At 35.8% G+C, this 20,429-nt stretch overlaps 1 protein-coding gene and 1 pseudogene across 1 annotated transcript in view; both read left to right on the forward strand.

Annotated features, from left to right (window-relative positions):
* The window catches only part of MACROD2 (mono-ADP ribosylhydrolase 2), a 2,155,137-nt gene that overhangs the window by 332,794 nt on the left and 1,801,914 nt on the right, over window positions 1-20,429 (forward strand). The gene's annotated exons all lie outside the window — the stretch shown is intronic.
* LOC129070576 (casein kinase II subunit alpha'-like) lies at window positions 18,579-19,514 on the forward strand (annotated as a pseudogene).

Raw genomic sequence — 20,429 nt, forward strand, 5'->3', positions numbered from 1 at the left:
AAACAACCCAAAGGTCCATCAGATGATGAACAAACAAAATTCAGCATATCCATACAATGGAGTATTATTTCATCATAAAAAGGAATGAAGTAATGATACATGCTACCATATGGATAAACCTTGAAAATACAATGCTAAAAGAAGCCAGACACAGAGGTCACATATTATGTGATACTGTTGATGTGAAATGGCCAGAATAGACAAATATAGAGAGACAGAATATATAGAGACAGTAGTAACCTGGGAATGGAGAGGGTGTTACCATGGATTGGGGAGAGTAGAAAATGGGAAATGACTGTTAATGGATATAGAATATCTTTGAGGGTGATGAAAGTATTCTGGAATTATTGGTGATGGTGTCACAACTTTGTGGATATAAAAGCCATTGAATACTTTATTACAATGAATTTTATGGCATGTGAGTTATATATCTCAGTAAAAATGTAATAAACATTATATTTTAACATATATAATTTTATGAGAGATAACTATATTTTCCAGATAAAATATATTAATGAGCTACAATGTTTATATATTTTTAAAGATCTTTGTGGTGTTTGCTTAATGAGAATAATTGGATTCTCTTGTCTGCTTCTGCACTGCATGCATTGCAATATATTTTTTGGTTGAAATATGTAAGAAATGGTCTTATACAGATAGGTTAGAAAAAGGAAGAGTATTATAATAGATTATTCAGATAATTGTGGATATTTTTCTCTGACATTATATATACAAAACTTGACATGTGATGATTTTTAAAGGTTAATTACAGTGTAACCTCAAAACTTCAAGTAAAAGTTGGCTAGCCTGCAGTTATTCAATGCTAAGCCTGGGCTGGGAAGTTCAAGATGACTCACTCAAATGGCTGACACTTAGAGCTGTCAACTGGAAGCTCAGCTGATCAGAATGCCTCAACTTTCATCTGTATAGCTTCTCCATGTGACCTGGGCATCTCACTGCATGGTTGCTGTATTCCAAAAGGAAGTTTTTCTTGGGAGAAAGAAAAAGCTGTTGATTTCTTAAGGCTCAACCTCAGAAGTTAAAGTGGTAGTTACTTTGCCTATATCCTGTTGGACAAAGTTGCAGGGTAGTTCCAGATTCAAGGGCAGGAGAGTTAGTCTCCACTTCTTGATGGGAAGGGTGACAAGAATTTGCAGCTATCTGTTCTCCACTGTATGACCTTGTCTGAAACCTTGAATGTCATGCTTGTGAGAGCTTGGTCTATACTGTGATTAAGTATTATTCTTTATACTGTTGCAATGTCTACTTAGCAAAGTAATAGCATCTTAATTGGATAATTTTGTTTTAATTATTATTATTCTTTTAGTCAGCCATTTTATGATTCTGCTAATCTTTTGTAGCCAAGTTTCAAAGGCAGAAATACAAGCAGAGCAAACTCTGCACTTGATTTAAAATATATCAATTGCAATATATTTAATGCAATGAAAATTGAGTGCCCTATGGCTTTTTATTATCTGATCATCCTCCTGTGTTTTAATTTGTGACATTGTTGTTCAGTTTTGTTCTTGATATTCTCAAGTAATTCTTGAGAACATTTTCTTTCAGTGTGATATAAAAAAGTATAATATAAATAGAATACTGTCTGCTTTAGTATCAGTCTGTTGTTTCTAAGTTATATATCTTTATTCCCTCTCAATGTTTATTCTGTGAAAGGGCCCTGGTTTTGCCCTTAATGGTTAGCTATCAGGATTAGTTATAAGAAGGTACACCAGGGCTTAATTCATGTAGTCACATAATTATTTTCTCCTTGGGAAGAGTTAAGCCCACAATAACAGTAAATAAAAAATGCGTTTCATAATATGTACAGAAACAAACAGTGAGCAAAAATAATTTTTAACTGGCTACAATTTTCAAATTGCTTTTCATGTGTCCTAAAGTTAACGGGCTAATGAAATGCCTTTCAAGTTTTCTTTTACATTCTCCATGAAATATATTTTGTGCAGGCCCAGGTTAGAAATCCTTACTTGTTATTATGTATTTATGTAATTTGGAAATTTTGATAATTATATCAAAGCATGCTAAAATCATCTTTCTTTTAGCTGCCCTTAGAAGTTGCTTCTAGAAATCTGCTCTGAAAGTGCTTTCTGAAAGCCTTATTCATGCTGTATAGAAAAATTAAGCTTTTTTTCTGTTGCAAAATGGCTAGGTGTCTGTAGATTGTTAGTAAGGATGTTAGGTTGGTCATGCCTGCTGTTACTGATCATGGGTAAGTAATGCACTGTACCTTCTCAAAAGAGCACTATCAGAGAAACTAATTTGATTAGCAGCTCAGCAAATTGAAAATCTTAATGTAAAATTTGTTTCAAAGCTTATTCTATTGGCTTTTGGATTAAACAAGGCACTTCTTTTTATATTATAAAAAATAAATTTGTTTCAAAATATTTGGCAGAAAGACATTATAAAACTTGGAACCTAGTGTACAAAATTTCTCCAGAGCATTGCTGTCAACTCCAAATAGTGGGACTACCAAACCATAATTGGTCACCATTGCCATTTGATATACCAAATTTCCTTATCAAGGTATAATGGATGTCTCTCAGAAACCTTTTGGATATTTTAGTCACATCTGAAAACCTAGAATATGGATTTTAAATATTTTTTGAGAGGAAGGTATAAAATTATGAGGCATCATTTCAGCTCAATTTTTACATTAAGATGAGAATTCAGGTTTGGTCTGAGCTAGAGTGTAGCTACCACACCCTCTGTAACTTATTGACTCTAAAGGGAAAGTCCTTGTGATTTACAGACTGTTCTAAATTTCATAACACTTTTTAATGCCTGTATCAATTCCAGTGCATTTTTTAAATTCTATGAGTGCTCCATATTTCCTTTAGTTCTACTTTGCCTAGCTTGTTGCTTTCTCTGATCAGTTTAAGTTGATGCTCCATTTTGCTGTGGTGATTCAGTGAAAAAACTGAATTTATTGTTACATAAATAACTTTGTAATGTTTTCATGGTATATTGTAGGAAAGGTCACACCTAGAAGAGAGGCTAGATTCATCATTTTGATTTTAGGTGTTAATTCTCATCCAGTGCCTACAGCTATTTTCACCTACTACTTGCTTTTTTTGTTTGTTTTTCAGCTATGTCACTATGATTGTAGTTTTTAATTTCAAACTGCTTTTAATTTTTTTTTGCCTCTCCCTTCTTTGTATTCCCAGTGACTAGGTTTAATAACACACTATTAATCAATTACCTATTCTCTAATCATTTCATTTTTTTATCCACTCATTCATTCATTCTTTCATCCAATACACATTTGTTCTGTTTTTCAGTATAATTTGCAAGACTCTTTTCTTGTTTCTATAGTGGAAATAAAGTTTTATTCAATCTTTACCCTCAAAATGAGGCATATAAAGAATATTAATCACAATATAAGGCACCATGTATAAAATATTGCCACTGGAATTTGTTTTGATTATTTTGCCAAATATACTCTCTCCCATTAAAAGAAAAAAAGATCACTTTTAGTGTGATGATTAGGGTGGAGACATAATGGAAAATGGGAATTGCAGCGGACATTAAAGGATGGATGGGTAAGGTTTTACAAGGTGGAAAATATGGCATATAAGATAGCATTTCTTGTAAAAGAACTAAGAAAACACAAGAGTGAGGCAGAATAGATTGAGTTTAAAGGATTTCAGATCTCTAATTAACTACTAGTGTTAATGATTTTTATTTTATTAAAAACATGTCAATATCTCTAGCTCCAGAAATCTGTCTTGACTTCTGATTTTACTTTGGACCTTGATATGTTAACATTGGTGTCCATCTGTGTTGCTCTTCTGTTCCATAAAAAATTGTTCACAATATTTAAAAACTATTCAAAGGCTATAAAAAACTCTATTGTATGGTATCAGATTGCTTGTTTATGGATTGATTATGAAAATGGTGAAAAAATATTAATACCTAGAAGTCATAAAAACATTACAATTAATGTATTATTTGAAACATCACAGTAACCAAGGAAGCACATTCTTTCCACTGTAATGTAGACACACTATTTCCCTGAGAAGAAAATATATGAGAAAGAGCTCTGTTCAGTTACCTTGTAAGGTTCACTTTTGAGTTGATGTGTCCTCAGTTTTCTTGTAGTTCAGTCCATTAGACAGATTTTTGATCTGAGCATGAGCGTGCCCCTTTAGTGGAAAGTGAAAAACAAACAAAACTATATCTAGAGGAAGAAAAACTTGAGGACTTTTCTCTCTCCCTTTCTCTCCCTTTGTCAATCCCATATTTCACAGGAAGGTAATAACATGGCTTTTGGTGATTTATGACATTATTGACCTACTATTGTCAATATTGGTGTGGTTGTTCGTTGAGAGCACTAACAATTAGACTATCTCCTTCATTTCCTTATCCCACAAAAGCAAGAGACATTTGTTGATGAAGTTTAGTGGTTGCTAAGGTCTTGCTTCATAGTCAAGTATCTCTTTGTACAAAAATGACTTCATCATGGGAAGATGCTCTGGGATAGTGACCTTGTTGTGATCCTGTCACTGATGTCAGTAATAGAGACAAATTCTGCCACAAAAAAAAAAGTGAAATGGTTCTGAGGAAATGGAATTTTCTACACAGAAACAATGTTAAAATATTTTCTTTGTACACTCTAACTTTGTAGCATTTTGAGGATAAACACACCATTTTTGTAGAAGGAGTGTGGGGAGATATCCAAGATGGCAACAGAGTAGGTGGAATCTACAGTCACCTCCTTCCAGGACCAAAGTGGAATTACAACTAAATTTTGGAATAATCATCCTGAATAACCAACTGAAGATAAGCTGAAGAGAAGTCTTATAACCAAAGATTTATACAAGAAGCCTCATTGATACTGGTAGGAAAGACAGAGATGCAAAAATAGCTGTCCCTGCCCTATTGGTGGTGGTTGAGGTTCTGGAGGGATATATCAGCTGCAGGGATTTTCCTCTGAGAAGCATGGGGTCTAAACCCCAAACCAGGCTCCCCAGCCCAGAGCACAAGAGCCAGGAAGGGATGCCTGCATAACATCTAGATGTGAAAAGCAGTAGGGTTTCTGTCTGCCAGGGAGAAGCAGGAATCTGCTAGAGACACATGCATCCTCTTGAAGGGCCAAAACACAAAATTTCAATTGCAACCACTTACCCTAGGCTCTGCTGGAGGGAGAGTGGAACAGACAAGAGCCATGTGTGAAGCATCTGGGGTTTGTGCTCTGGAGGGGGAGCTGAAGGAACAACTACCAGGACCCATGTCCTGAGTCATCCCCCCACAATTCAGACACCACCTTTCCTGGGTGGAGAACACTCCTCTGTGTAGCATCAGACTCGGGGAAAGCATTAGCCCTACCCTCTGGACTCCCTCTTGCTCCCCCTCTGTGTTGCATATGCCCTACAGAGGAGTATAGCCAGAGGTTTTTTTAGTGACTGATCCTAACAGGCCACTGGCAGGCAGGAGCAGGTTGGAGTCAGGTGGGGGCACATCTAATTGGGGGTGCCCTGGGGCATTTGTTGACTTGTTCCCAAGCCAGGAGCTGGTAAAAATTGTCCTTGGTCTGCAGCTTGGCCCTTCCCATGTGCACCCAGATCCAGCCAGAAGCAGCTACAAACTGTGGATTACTACTGCTCCAAACAGGTTGCTGAGAGCCAGTCATAGGCAGTATCTTACATAGGTCTGCCTCAGCATCCCTCCCAAGAGACCCCGAACCAACATACCCAGTGACACACAACATCAGAGCAGAACCCAATAAACTTCACAAGCAGCATATCCAAAGGGAGATCTCAGCACACAAATGTCCATACTACCCAAAGCATTCTATAATTTCAATACAATTTTTATGAATGTACCAATGGGTACTTCACAGAACTAGAACAGACCAGGAAAGAACCCAAATAACCACAGGAATCATGAGACAGAAGAACAAAGTTGGGAGAATCACGCTACCTGACATAAAACTGTATTACAAGGTCAGTGTAATCAAAAAGCATGGTGCTCACAGAAAAACAGGCATAGATTTCCCTGACTGGTGTGGCTCAGTGGGTTGGGCATCATCCCATGAACCAAGCGGTTGCCAGTTTGAATCCTAGTAAGAGCACATGCCTGGGTTGCAGACCAGGACACTGGTTTCTCTCACATATTGATGTTTCTTTCCCTTTCTTTCTCCCTCCCTTACCCTCTTTCTAAAAATATGGACTTAATTGATATTTACAGAAATTTCACTCCAAAGAAGCAAAATACACATTTATCTCAAACACACATGGACCATTTTCAAAGACAAACCACGTGGTAGGACGCAAAACACAGCCTTAACAAAGTCAAGAAAATTGAAATCACATCATGCATCTTCTCAGATCACAATGGCTTGAAACTAGAAACCAACTTCAAGAAAAAAACTAAAAAACATTAAAATACGTGGAGGTTGAATAACATGTCATTAAATAATGAGATCAAAGAAGAAATCAAAAAGTATCTGGAAAGAAATGAAAATGAACACAGAGCAACTCAAAACCTGTAGGACAATGTGAAAGCAGTCCTGAGAGGGAAGTTCATAGCAATACAGTCCTACCTAAAGAATAGAGAAAAATCTCAAATAAGCAACCTAACCTTACATCTGAAAGAACTAGAGGAATGACAATAAACAAAGCCTAAAGTGAGTAGAAGGAAGGAAATAATCAAGACCAGAACAGAATTAAATGACATAGAGAATAAAAAAAAAATTCAAATGATCAATGAATCCAGGAGCTGGTTCTTTGAAAAGATAAACAAAATTGACAAACATTTAACCACACACATCAAGAAAAATAAAAAGGACCCAAATAAATAAAATCAAAAGTGAAACAGAAATAACAACTGATACCACAGAAATACAAAGAATTATAAGGAATTATTATGAACAACTGTATGCCAAGAAATTGGACAACCTGGGTGAAATGGGAAAATTTCTAGAAAAATCCAGTCTTCTAAAACTGAATCAGGAAGAAGCAGAAAATCTGAAAAGACCCATAACAGCTAGCGAAATTGAAGCAGTAATAAAAAGAACTCCCAGCACACAAAAGCCCTGGACCAGATGGTTTCACAGGCAAATTTTACCAAACATTCAAAGAACTAACTCCTATCATTCTCAAACTATTCCAAAAAATTCAAGAAGAGGGAAGACTCCCAGACTGTTTTTATGAGGCCAGTAGTATCCTAATTCCAAAACCAGGTAAAGATAGAACACAGAAAGAAAATTACAGGCCAGTACATCTGATAAACATAGATGCTAAAATCACCAACAAAATATTAACAAACTGGATCCAGCAATACGTTAAAAAGATCATGCACCATGACCAAGTGGGATTTGTTCCAGAGATGCAAGGATGGTATAATATTTGCAAATCAATAAATGTAATACATCATATAAACAAAATAAGGGAAAAAAATCACATGATTATTATATAAATAGGTGCTAAAAAAGCATTTGATAAAACCCATCATCCATTTATAATAAAAACACTCAGCAAAATGGCAATAGAGGGAGCATACCTCAACATAACAAAGGCCATATATGAAAAACCTACTGCCAACATCATACTCAATGGGCAAAAACTGAAAGTGTTTTCCCTTAAGATCAGGGACAAGACAATGATGTCAGCTTTTGCCACTCTTATTCAACATAGTACTGGAAGTTCTAGCCACTGTGATCAGGCAAGAAGAAGAAATAAAAGGCATCCAGATTGTAAAGGAGGTAGTAAAACTCTCATTATTTGCAGATAACATGATAGTGTAGATAAAAAACCCTATAGAGTACACCAAAAACTACTCAACCTAAGAAGTGAATTCATCAAAGTACTAGGATACAAAATCAATATTCAGAAATCAATAGCATTTGTGTGCACCAAAATGAATGATCAGAAAGAGAAACTGAAAAAATCCCATTTACTATAGCAACAACAACAACAACAAAAAGTACCTAGGAATAAATTTAACCAAGAGGTAAAAGACAATACTTGTAAAACTATAGAACACAGAAGAAAGGAATTGAGGAAGAAACAAATAAATGAAAGCATATATTGTGTTCATTGATTGGAAGAATTAACATCATCAAATGTTCATACTATCCTAAGAGATCTATAGATTTAATGCAATTCCTATTAAAATACCAATGGCATGTTTCACAGATCTAGAGCAAATACTCCAAAAATTTATATGGAACCTTTTCCCCTGAATGGCATCAGCAATCTTGAGAAAGATGAACAAAGTTGGAGAGGTCACAATACCTGATATCAAACTATACTACCAGGCCTCTGTAATCAAAATAGTCTCGTACTATAATAAAAACAGACATGTAGATCAATGGAGAAGAAAAGAGAATCCAGAAATAAACCCATGTCTCTATGGTCAATTACCTTGTGACAAAGGGGGCACAAACATACAATGGAGTAAAAATCATCTCTTCAATAAATGATGTTGGGAGAACTGGACTGGTACATGCAAAGATAAGATACTAGACCACCAACTTATACTGTACAACAGAATAAACTCAAAATAGATAAAAGACTTAATGTAAGCTGTAATACTATAAGAGTCTTAGCAGAAAACATAGGCAGTAAAATTTTAGATATCTCATATAATAATATTTTTGCTGATTTATCTCCTAGGGCAAGGGAAATAAAGAAAAAAATAAATATATGGGACTGCATCAAATTAAAAATCTTCTGCATGACTAAAACACCATCATCAAAATGAAAAGAGTATCAATTGTATGGGAGAACATATTTGTCAATGATACATTGACAAGGGTTTAATCTCCAAAACATATAAAGAACTCATATGACTCAACACCAGCAAGACAAACAATCCAATTGAAAAATGGGTAAAGGACCTGAACAGACATTTCTCCAAGGAGGACATAAACAGGGCCCAGAGACATATGAAAAAAAATGCTCAACATCACTAGCCATTAGAATTATGCAAATTAAAACCATACTGAGATATCACTTCACACCTGTAAAAATGGTATCATTAATAAAATCAAAAAACAAGTGCCTGCGCAGTTATGGAGAAAAGGGAACCCTAGTACACTGTTGGTGGGAATGCAGACTGGTGCAGCCACTGTGGAAAACAGTATGGAATTTCCTCAAAAAATTGACAGTGGAACTACCTTTTGACCCAGTGATTTCACTGGTGGGATATACCCTAAAAATCCCCAAACACCAATTGAGAAGAACCTATGTACCCCTATATTTACAGCAGCATTATTTACAGTAGCCAAGTGCTGGAAACAGCCTAAGTGCCCATTAGTAGATGGATGGATTAAAAAAGTATGGTACATTTACATAATGGAATACTACACAACTGAAACAAAGAAGGAATTCCTACTTTTTGCTATAGCATGGATGGAACTGGAGATTATTATGCTAGTGAAATAAGCCAGGTGGTGAAAGACAAATACCATATGATTTCACTTGTAAGAGGAATATAATGAACAAAATAAACTAATGAGCAAAATAGAACCAGAGGCATAGAAACATGGAATAGACTGACAGTGGTAAGAGGGAAGGAGGGTGGTAGGGACAGATTAAAAGAGGTAAAGGGAAACATCAAAGAACATATATGAAGGACCTATGGACATGGACAATGGTTCTGGGATTGACTATATAAGTAAGGGGCAGGCTATGCAGGGGGGGCTGGGTGGAAAATTGGGAAAACTGTAACAACATAAGTAATAATATAAAATAAAATATTTAAAAATTAAAAATAAATATGTAAATAAAATCTTTTAAAAAACATGCATATAGAGCAATGGATCAGAATAGAGAGCCTGGAAATAAACTTCATGCCTTTATAGTCAGTTAATATTTGATAGAAGAGTCAAAAGCATACGATGGAATAATGATTGTCTATTCAATAAATAGTTTTGATAAAATTGGACAGATACATGCAAAAAAAGACACTAGATCATCTTACTATTCTGTACACAAGAATAAACTCAAAATGAATTAAAGAGTGAAATTTTAGTGTCAAAATGATAAAAGTCCTAGAAGAAAACATAGTAAAATTTCAGACATTTTTCATAACAGTATTTTTTCTGATACATCTTTTCAACAAAGGAAACAAAAGAAAAAATAAAGGGGGCTATATCAAACTAAAAAGTTCTTGCACAGCAAAGAAAACCATCAACTATATGAAAAAGACAACCCACTGAATGGGAGAACGATTTGCTGATACATCTAGTAAGGAGTTCATATCCACAATTTTTAATATCTCATAAAACTCAACACCAAAAAAAAAAAATCCAGCTAAAAATGGGCAATGGACCTGAATAGACACTTCACCAAAGAGGATATACAGATAGCCAAAAGGCATATGAAAGGAGCTCAAAATCGCTAATCATCACAGAAATGCAAATTAAAATCACAATGAGATATCACCTCAAACCTGTTGGAATTGCCATCATCAATAAATCAGCAAACAGCAAGCATTGGTGGGAATAAAGATTGGTGCAGCCACTGTAGGAAGCAGTATAGAGTTACCTCAAAATATTAAAAATGGAAATGCTGTGTGACCCAGTGATTACATTTCTGGGAATTTATCCAGAGAGACCCAAAACACTAATTTGAAAGAATGTACGCACCCTTATGTTCATTGCAGTTATTTGTAATAGCCGAGATTTGGAAGTAGCCCTAGTGTCCATCAGTAGATGAGTGGATAAAAATGCTGTTCTATTTTTACACAGTGGAATACTACTGGGCCCTAAAAAAGAAGGAAATCTTACCATTTGAGATAGCATGATGGACCTGTAGAGCACTATGCTAAGTGAAATAAGCCAATCAGAGAAAAGTTCCATGTGATTTCACTTATATGTGGACTCTAATAAAATGAACTAACAAGTAAAATAAAGACAGTCTCATAGAGAACAGACTGACAGCTGTTGGGGTGGGGGTTCTGGGTAGGGGGTGGAGAGATTAACCAAAAAAGAAAAAGAAGTTATGGACACTGACAACAGTGTGGTAATTCTGTGGGGGAAGGGTGGTGAAGGGGGTGGGGAGAGGTAGAGGAAGTTATGTGGGGGATAAATCGTGTTTGGCAGGCGCTTGAGTTGGGGTGACAGACATACAATAGAGTGTACAGATGATGTTTTGTAGAGTTATGCACCTGAAACCTGTATGATTTTGTTAACCAATGTTTCCCCAATAAATTTAATGACAATGAAAAGAAAAAAATATGAATCATCTAGGAAAATAAACCCTAACTGATTCCAATAATTTAAAAATCACTGTCAAATACCATATGATCTCACCTATAACTGGAACCTAATTAACAAAACAAACAAGCAAGGAAAATATAACCAGCAACATTGGAAGAAAAAAGGAAGCAACAGTAACTAGAGGGAAGGAGGGAGGTAGGTAAAATGGAAAAGAAGGGGAAGGGTCAAATCAAGGAACATGTATAAAGGACCCATGGACAAAGCTAAAGTGAGGAAAGATTAAAGGTGGGTGGGGCAGGGCAAAGTGGTGGCAGGAAAATGGAGAGAAATGTATTTGAACAATAAAAAATTTTTTTAAATCACTGTCAATATTATGGTCGATAAAAATGTATATAATAATTCTGAGATCTTCTATTAATGCCATGTATTTCAGGAATAAATCTTCCTTTTCTGTTTTTACCATGTCCGTACTTTAGTTTTAAATTATTTTCATGTAGGTCTTATTCCCTAGAAAATCTTCTGTTTTACATTATTTTTTCCTATAAAAATAAGCAAAAACTACAATAGCTTCTTGGTATAGAGTGGTACCTCATTGCTAGCCATTAATCTGTTCCAGAACTTAAGACAAGTGCTGAAACTGAAGAATAGCAAATATAAAACATTTTCTCTTGCGGGATGGCACTGTGACTTACACACGTTCTAGCAAGCGTGAAGTGTCCCGAGCTAGTGCCGAGGACTGTAACATATTTTTCTTGTCAAAATGTGGCGAGTACAGGGTTTGATGAGTTTTGAAGACAACGAGTATTGAGGTATGAGTAATAGTAATTCTCCTCCTATTCCCTTTAAGATTCTAGAGTTGCTATAAGCCAAAACCCAAAGATGCATTATTAGAATGTTTCCCATGCCAGAATTTTATTACTAATATGTTGTTTATTTTTAATCATCTTTTCAACTATTGATTATTTCATAGTGTCTCATAACAGCAATTTCTATTTGTTTTATATACTTCATAGGGTAGATTTCATTTTCTGCCTCACTCCATTATATGTAATGGCTTAGTGTTGAAGTCTTTGCTTGATTTAGGAGACGTTCATTTGCTTTAACACATTACCATCAAATAGCTCAGGTTTGTATGGTCTTATAAAAACTTTATCTTGAAATGCTCCGAAAGGTTCTTTATTTTTAACTCTCAGTTTAAAAAGTTTTAAAAATCCCTCCTGGTATTCTTGTCACATACCAGGATGGTAAACAGAAACTCAGATCGACTCTGCTAGATAATATTAAAATGCATAAATTCAGGTTTCAAAGCAATTGATAACTTATATTCCCACATTATTTTTCCAATATTTTACTCCTACTTCATGACATTTTCTACCTAAGTCTCCTAGCAGCTGTTTTGTTACTTAACCTCTAGCTAATTGTTGGTTGGTTTGTTTGGTGGTTTTTTGTTTTTGTTTTGTTTTGTTTTGTTTTTTTGCCTCAGCCTAACTCCACAGAGTGATGGATCTATTTCTAAAGACTTGCCTGCAATTCTTAACTGAACCCCTAGAGTACTATGTCTTATCTTATTCTTTTCAATTCTTCCCCAATGAGGCATGACCAAGACATTGTTGTATCCTTGAGAGGCAAGTTCTTGGAATGGAGTGGCAGATGGATATACAAGAATCACCAGTGCAGTGCTAATGGAAATTCAACTCCAATTAAATTTTAAAGTTGTTTGCTTCTAAAAAGTCTAGAAACAATATGAATTAAATTGCTTCCCCTGTTGGGATTTTATTCCTTGTTACTAAGCTGCTAGGCAAGGTAATGATGATGTTGGAGGAATTCAGGTTTAGGAAATGATGATGATTATATGATGATGATGGTGATGATGATGGTGATCATTGCAAACATTTATTGAACTCTTATTATAAATTAAGGACTGAGTTCAGTCTTTTATGAAGTATGTGAACATCTGTTGGTTGCATTCTGTGTCAGTATATTAGTTTTATGTTACTGCATAAGAAATTGCCACAAACTTAGTGGCTTAATACAACACACATTTATTGTCATTGTTTCTGTGTATCAGGAGTCTGGACACAGCTTATCTGAGTCTTCTGCTCTTCTCCTTCCTCACTCCTATGGTTGTTAGACCAAGAGTGTAATTTTTTGCTGGCTATTGGCATGAGGTCACCCTCAATTCCCAGAGGCCTTCCTCAGTTCCATGCCATGAGGCATTTCCCAGCATGGCCACTTCCATCCTCACAGCCATTCCTGGGAGAGAGAAAATCTCCTGCAAGACAAATACTAAATCTTATGTATCTATGTATACTAATGATTTATATCCCATCACCTTTTCCATCACATTCTACTGCTTAGAAGCAAGTTTTAGGTCCTGCCCATACTCAAGAGGAGGACATTATACAAAGATATGAACATAAATGGGTAGGAATCATGGGAATCCACTTGAGAGTCCATACATCACAGGCAGAGAATTCTATTTGTTCCCCAGTGTCTAGCCTTCATTTTTGCCCTCCAAAAATAGAAAGTACCGTATTGTTAAGTGGATATATGGTTATCTGAAATAAAGACTTCATTCCTTAGATTCCCTTGTATTTAGATATGATCATGTGACTGAAGTATGGCAGTGCAGCAAGATAAAACAATCTGGAACCACCCTATGAGCCTTTGAAAATTTTTCTACTTGTGACTTCTTTGAGGGAAAAATAAACTTTTATTTTGTTTAAGCCATTGCTATTTTTGGCTATCTCTTGAAGCTGAACCTAATCTTAACTGATATTATTTTCTATCACCTATTTTCCCCTTTCCTCTCTCCAACAGCTTTTTATTTTCATTTTATGGTCTTCCCCTCCCTCCCAAGGAACTTGAAATTACCCTTAGGTCCGAGTTAAGCCAATCAGAATATTTTGTCTTTTGCTTACATGGGTGGGAGAATGACTTATGTCACTCTAATCAGAGTGGATCTCAAAATTTTCACTGAGAAATTATGGCAAAACCTGTATATAGCGATAATTCTGACTAACCATACTTTCCATTCCAAGGAGAAAGAGAATTCACCTCACTTTTGAGCCTATTGTTTGGCAAAGATTGCTCATAGTTCATTAAACAAACCAAACTGCTTTATAACAATGACTGATATTTAGGGATTAGTCTAGAGGAAGCTTTCATGCTAGTCTTGTGGTTAGAAATAGAATGGAAATGACTGAGAGAATTTCTATGTCTCCCTGAGTACAATAGGATTAGTCATAACTTACTCAAGTGGAATTGGTATAGGTCTCAGAGACATTTCATGTGAGTGGTGAGAATTGATATCCCTGTGCTTGTGGATTACATATATTTGCGTGTTAAAGGGATTCACCTTTCCTAAATTGGGTATTATTCTTTACACCTTTAATCTTTATTTTGGGGCAAAGTGTATTTGAATTTATTATTGGACTTGTAAAAATTACCAAAGGAACTATTGCTCACTGTTGAAGTTGCATAATGCAAAGGTGTGGCCTCATGTTTAAAGCAGATACTTTTTCTCTCAGAAAGTCTTCTCCCCTTCAGTGTTCATTTCACTTAGTTTTTTTAAAGCTTATGTTGATAAAATGTTCATTTTTTAAAAAATGACTTGATTCAATACTTCTCATATTCTTTATTTCAGTGATTGCAGGGTTTTAAAATATTTTTGGCCTAAACAATGAATGACTTTTAAAAATATAAAGTACATAAAATTGCATCACACTCTGGAGACAGATAGGAAGTAAGGATTCATTAATCTTTCCCAGTAGGAACTTAAAACTAAGTTAGAGGGTAAAAGGCTTAAATAATTGAAACAGTGAATAAGAAAGTGCTAATTATGTACTTTATCTTTTTTAATCAGGCGGTTATCCCACATGTGTGTGTGTGCGTATGTATGTGTGTGTGTGTAGATATAGATTGATAGATAGATAGAAAGATAGAAAAAATGTATTAAGATTTGGAATGACCAATGGAGTGTCTTAAAAGGGAAATGTGACTTAAGCTGGGTCTTAGACTGGACCAGGGAGAACAGAGAGAATTAGGGCAGCCCTGAGAATTCTTGACATGAAACAGAGAAACTGTCCCTAGACCTGGCTGAGGAGCACTTCATCCCACCTGAGATCTAATGGGACAGAACCTCAGGAGTGAGGACAAGATAACTGTATTTTTTAACAAGCTGTTTGCATAATTCTTTCAAAAACTGGCATTTCATAGTTTCTGAAAAAAAAACTCTTAAGGCCTTGTTTTTATCATAGCTGCTTGAACATTAATTTGGGAACACAATTTATGACACAAGAACTTTCAAAAATTCTATAAAAAGACATATTCATAGTTGGTTGGTATATTATATCCCTTAAAATTATGTTTGTACATGAGTTACTATTCTCTTAATTTTTCTTATGTCAATTGTCATTTATTTGTACAACTTTTATCAAAACAGAGAACAAGTTTAAGAGTCCACAGAAATAACCTTTCTTTACTCATTTGTTCATTTCTTTGATGAACATTCAATAAGGCTGGAGGCAAGGAATGACACAATTAAGAGCATTCATTCAGCCCTAGGGAATTTTGTTAGAGATAATATAAATTAAGCACAAATAAATGTAATGTATGGAAGAAGTGACAGAGGAGGGAAGGATTACTTTTAGCCATAGTAATTTGGGAATCTTTTATGAAACATTTGCTCTTGGAAATTGGACTTAAAATGTGGATCAAATATGAACATTTTAAAATAAGGTCAAAGATATTCCAAGCAGAAGGTACAGAATAAGCAAATTCTGGATTTTTATTTTCAAATAAAACTTGAAATTGGATCTTAAAAATAATATGTATATAATGCTTTTGAGATGAAATGTTATTCTGCTTAATTTTGATGGAATGGCAATTAAATACACATTGTGAAAAGTGCGGCTTCCAAATGGGGAAAGGCATGCTCTTTGTTTTGCATCAAGTGAAAAATATGTGGTAAATGAGAGTTATATGGATTTGCAAATTTGATAAATATTGCATATTCACCCATAATATAAGGAAATCTTAGGATTATATAAATGAAATCAACATGTTGAAAATCTTGAAAGGCACAACTGACCTGCCACTTACACCTCAACATCTACCCATACCCTGTCAGCTTTCCACGTTTAAGTACTGAATTCGTACTCCACTGTTTCTGCAGAAAGATCAGATACCATTGACACCCTGAATAAATCTGTTTCTCAAATTTTGGCGGGGATATTTTTAATGCTTGCCTGAGCATTATTTTCTTTGTTTGTTTGTTTGTTTGTTTGCTTGTTTTTACCTCTTGTTTTACATGTCTTAGGTTGGGTTCCCTAGAAACTGACCCTGAGATGGGAATTTTTATGCAAGTGGCTTATTGAAATAGTGTTCTGAAGAGAGTCATGTAAGAGAGGGAGGAAAGTAGGATAGGACAGAGGGAAGAGCTTAGCTAGATGTAGTTTTACCTGAACACTAGCCTTGGTTTAATCCTGCTGGGAGCTCTGGAGCATGAAGAGCAGCATCTCACAGTTGTTCCAGCTAGAAGCAAAGGGACTCAAATCTTGTATTTCTCTCTTTCATCATTCATTCAGTGCCTAAAGCTATTCTTGGAGGGAAGGCACAAATGCCCAGAGAGGCAGCTCCCAGAAACTGAGAGCATTTCTCAGGAGAAGGGTACTCTTGTTAGCAGCCAGTACTCACAGCAGCTGGGGAAAGGAATAACTTCAGATAAAGGGAAGTAGTTTTTAACTGGGGCAATTTTGTCCCTGGGAGGCATTTGGCAATGTCTGGAGACAATTTTAATTGTCATGACTCAGGTAATGACATTGCTACTGACATATAGTGGATGGAAACTAGGGATGCTTCTAAACCAATGCACAGGACAAACCCTCTACAACAAAGAATTATCTAGTCAAAAATGTCAATAGTGTGAGGCTTGAAAACCCTGGGTAAAAGAACCCGAGCAGGGCACAAAAAATGACTACTATACCTTCTTTCCCATGTATGCATTAGGCTGCATTTGTAAACTGCAATAACAGGAGTCATTCTTGCTTGACCATATCAGGCTAGGAAAATAAGTCAAAACCCTCATTTATCTATCTGTCCACCCATCCATCCATCCATGCATTTATTCAGCAGGTTTATTTATGAAGTAAATATTGAACTCTGATATATACTAGGTGCTAGTCTCAGCAGTGGTATGTAGAGTTAAATACAGCATGGCTTTAGCTCTCAGGAAGCTCTGAAAATTAATTGAGAGAGATAATAGCCTAATGGCTTTGACAAATGTAAACACAGGTTGACTGTACAAACCAAAACAGAAATATTTCTATTATTTATCCAATACATGTTATTTATTATTTGGTCCCTATTATATACCAGGTGCTATTCTAGGCACTGGATATATAGCAGTTAACAACATGGAAAAAAATTCTCTGTTATCAATGTGCATAGCTAATAATGATTGAAACAAATACATAAATAATATTCTAGATAGAGAAGTGCTATGAAGAACACAGAAGAAAAAGTTGGACTAGAGAGTGAGTTGGGGTAGAGTTGAGGGCACTATATTTTAGTAAGAGTGATTAAAGAAAGCCCCTTTGAAGAGATGAGAGCTTAGGTGAGACCTTAATGATGAGAGGGAGTCAGCCACGTGAAGTTCTGTGGGAAGAGAATGGTCTGTTTCAGGAAGAGAAAGATGCTTAGTGTCACTGAGGAACTGAAAGACCAGTGTAGCTGCATTCTAGTGCAGAAGCAGGGGAGTGCTAATGGATGAGTTCAGAGAGGTGAGCAGGGGCTAGATGATGGAGAGCCCACTAGGTCATTAAAACAGTTTGGAGTCTAATTTAATTGCAATGGAAAACCATTGGAGGTTTTAAAAACAGTTTGCTGACATGATCTGACTTTCTTTTTTTTTTGTTTGAGATGATCATTTTTGGCATTCATATGATGGTCCAGCAAGGGGATTCATTCATGTAGTGATCCAATGGAGGATAATGATCACCAGGGAGGGCATTGTATGCCTGCTTACAGTATCTTCCAACTCGTTTTTACCCCCTTTCAGAAGGGCAATATAGAATATCTTTCTTATCTTATACCATCACTTTAGTGGATAAAATATCTACCATTGGAAAAGTGTGGAAATATTGAAATATATTTAACATTTTGCTTTTTTTAACAGCATTGCATTATTTATGAAGAGGTGAGTGGATATTAGGTTTTAGCTGTTAAAAAACATTCAGTAATGTTGTGTCCCACATTGGACATATCATCAGAAAGAGGAAGGCTTTCAGATTAGAGAACTAAGACTTTAACTACTATTTAGGCCTTTGCAATTCCAACATGGCAGAGCTGACTGTGGAGGTTTGTGGCTCCAATGGGGCTTTCTACAGGTAATTGAGATGATTACCAATTGGTTTGAAAACGTGGTAAGGGAAAGTACAGTGAAGTATTTGGGACCACTAAAATCACCAATGATGAGAGAGTGGTTATAAAAATTTTCAAGTGAAGAAAGGGAAGATAAAATAAGAGGTTAAGATTCTGGAGAACATTCATGGTGGAACAGGTATTACTAAGCAGATTGACACTGTGAGGGACCCTGTGTCAAAGACACCAGCTTTGGTATTTGAATATATAAATAATACAGATTTTAAGCAACGTTTCCAGATCCTGACAGACTTTGATAACTGGTTTTATGTGTATGAACTACTTAAATTTCTGGATTACTGCCACAGCAAGGGAATCATGGACTGGGATGTGAGACCTCACACGGTCATGATAGATCACTGATAGGAAGGGCTGTGACTGATAGCCTGGGGTCTGGCAGAGTTCTTCCATTCTGTACAAGAAAACAATATCCTTGTGACCTCCAGCTACTTGAGGGGACCACAGATCTTGTGGGCTATCAGATGTATGATTTTAGCCTGGATATGTGGAGTTTGGGCTGTATTTAGGGAGCATGATCCTTCAAAAAGAACCCTTCTTACACAGACAGGACAACTACAACCAACTCGTTAGTATTGCCAAGGTTCTGGGTACAGATAGGTATCTGTATGGGTGTCTGAAGAAGATCACGTAGACCTAGAACCTCCCTTCAACAATATCCTGGGACAACAGTCATGGAAACACTGGGAATATTTCATCCACAGTGTAAATAGATACCTTATCAGCCCAGAGGCCCTAAATCTTTTGGGCAAATTTCTCTGGTAAGACCATCAACAGAGACTGACTGCCAAAAGAGTCCATGGAGCATCTATACTTCTACCCTGTGGTGGAGGAGCAGTCCCAGCTCTGTGCAGATAATGCCTGTACTTTCCAGTGGACAACCACAGTGTGATAAAAAGAAATTCTAGTCATTTCTTCTAAATTCAAAGAAGACTAAAGACCTATAAGTCTATAAAAAAGAAGCTCCCCAGTGCCAGTCTACAGGGAGCTGCTGCTCTGGCAGCAGCGTGACAATGCACATAGTTCAGGAACTGAGAGACGCCTCCTTTTGGAATGCTCAGGAGATGAGAGACTCGATTTGCTGCACAGTTACCTCTATTTAATGTGAGACTACTGTTGACTTAACCTATTCTGTCAACAAACTCTGAATATTTGACTTCTTATCTATTCCACTGTGGTCTGGGTTTTCTTGAGGGACATTTGGGTTCAAGTTTTAGCAACTTGTCAGCAGTCTGTACTGACACACTTAACAATCTTCTCATAGACCTTTAGTAAGCAGTAAGCATTGGTGTAGGCTTGATTTGAGTTTGAATGATGCTCTTGGTTTATTCACAGAGAGCAGCATGTAAAATAAATTCTTTTATATGTTAGTAGTGATAAATTTTGATACATTAATAGGAAACTTAACAGAAGCCCAGAGGAACTTGAATATTTTATGGAGATTTTTGTAGTCAAATAGTTTACTTTAAAATTAGATGAAGCCATATATATATATGCAGCCAGCATTATTCTGCTATTAAAGAGTTGGCATTAAGATGCTATTTGGTATAATCTTCCCTTTTGAGACATAGTGTTTTGAAGGTCTATAAATTATAAATTTGGCAAAGATGGCACTTATTTAAGTTGACTTTTTAAATGAATGGTATGTTTAGCAGGAATTGTAATTGCTCTAAATGTCCATTTGAAATGAAAATGAATAAGCAAGTTTTCATTTTAACCCTGAAAATTTATTAATATGTCACCTAATTACAAACCCAGTACAAGCTGTTTTTGACGTGCAATTTGTAGTGCTGAGATGTATGTAATT

Source organism: Pteronotus mesoamericanus, unplaced genomic scaffold, assembly GCF_021234165.1.
Source record: "Pteronotus mesoamericanus isolate MK-2021 breed Mesoamerican mustached bat unplaced genomic scaffold, CSHL_Meso_final contig_25, whole genome shotgun sequence".
NCBI lineage: Eukaryota > Metazoa > Chordata > Mammalia > Chiroptera > Mormoopidae > Pteronotus > Pteronotus mesoamericanus.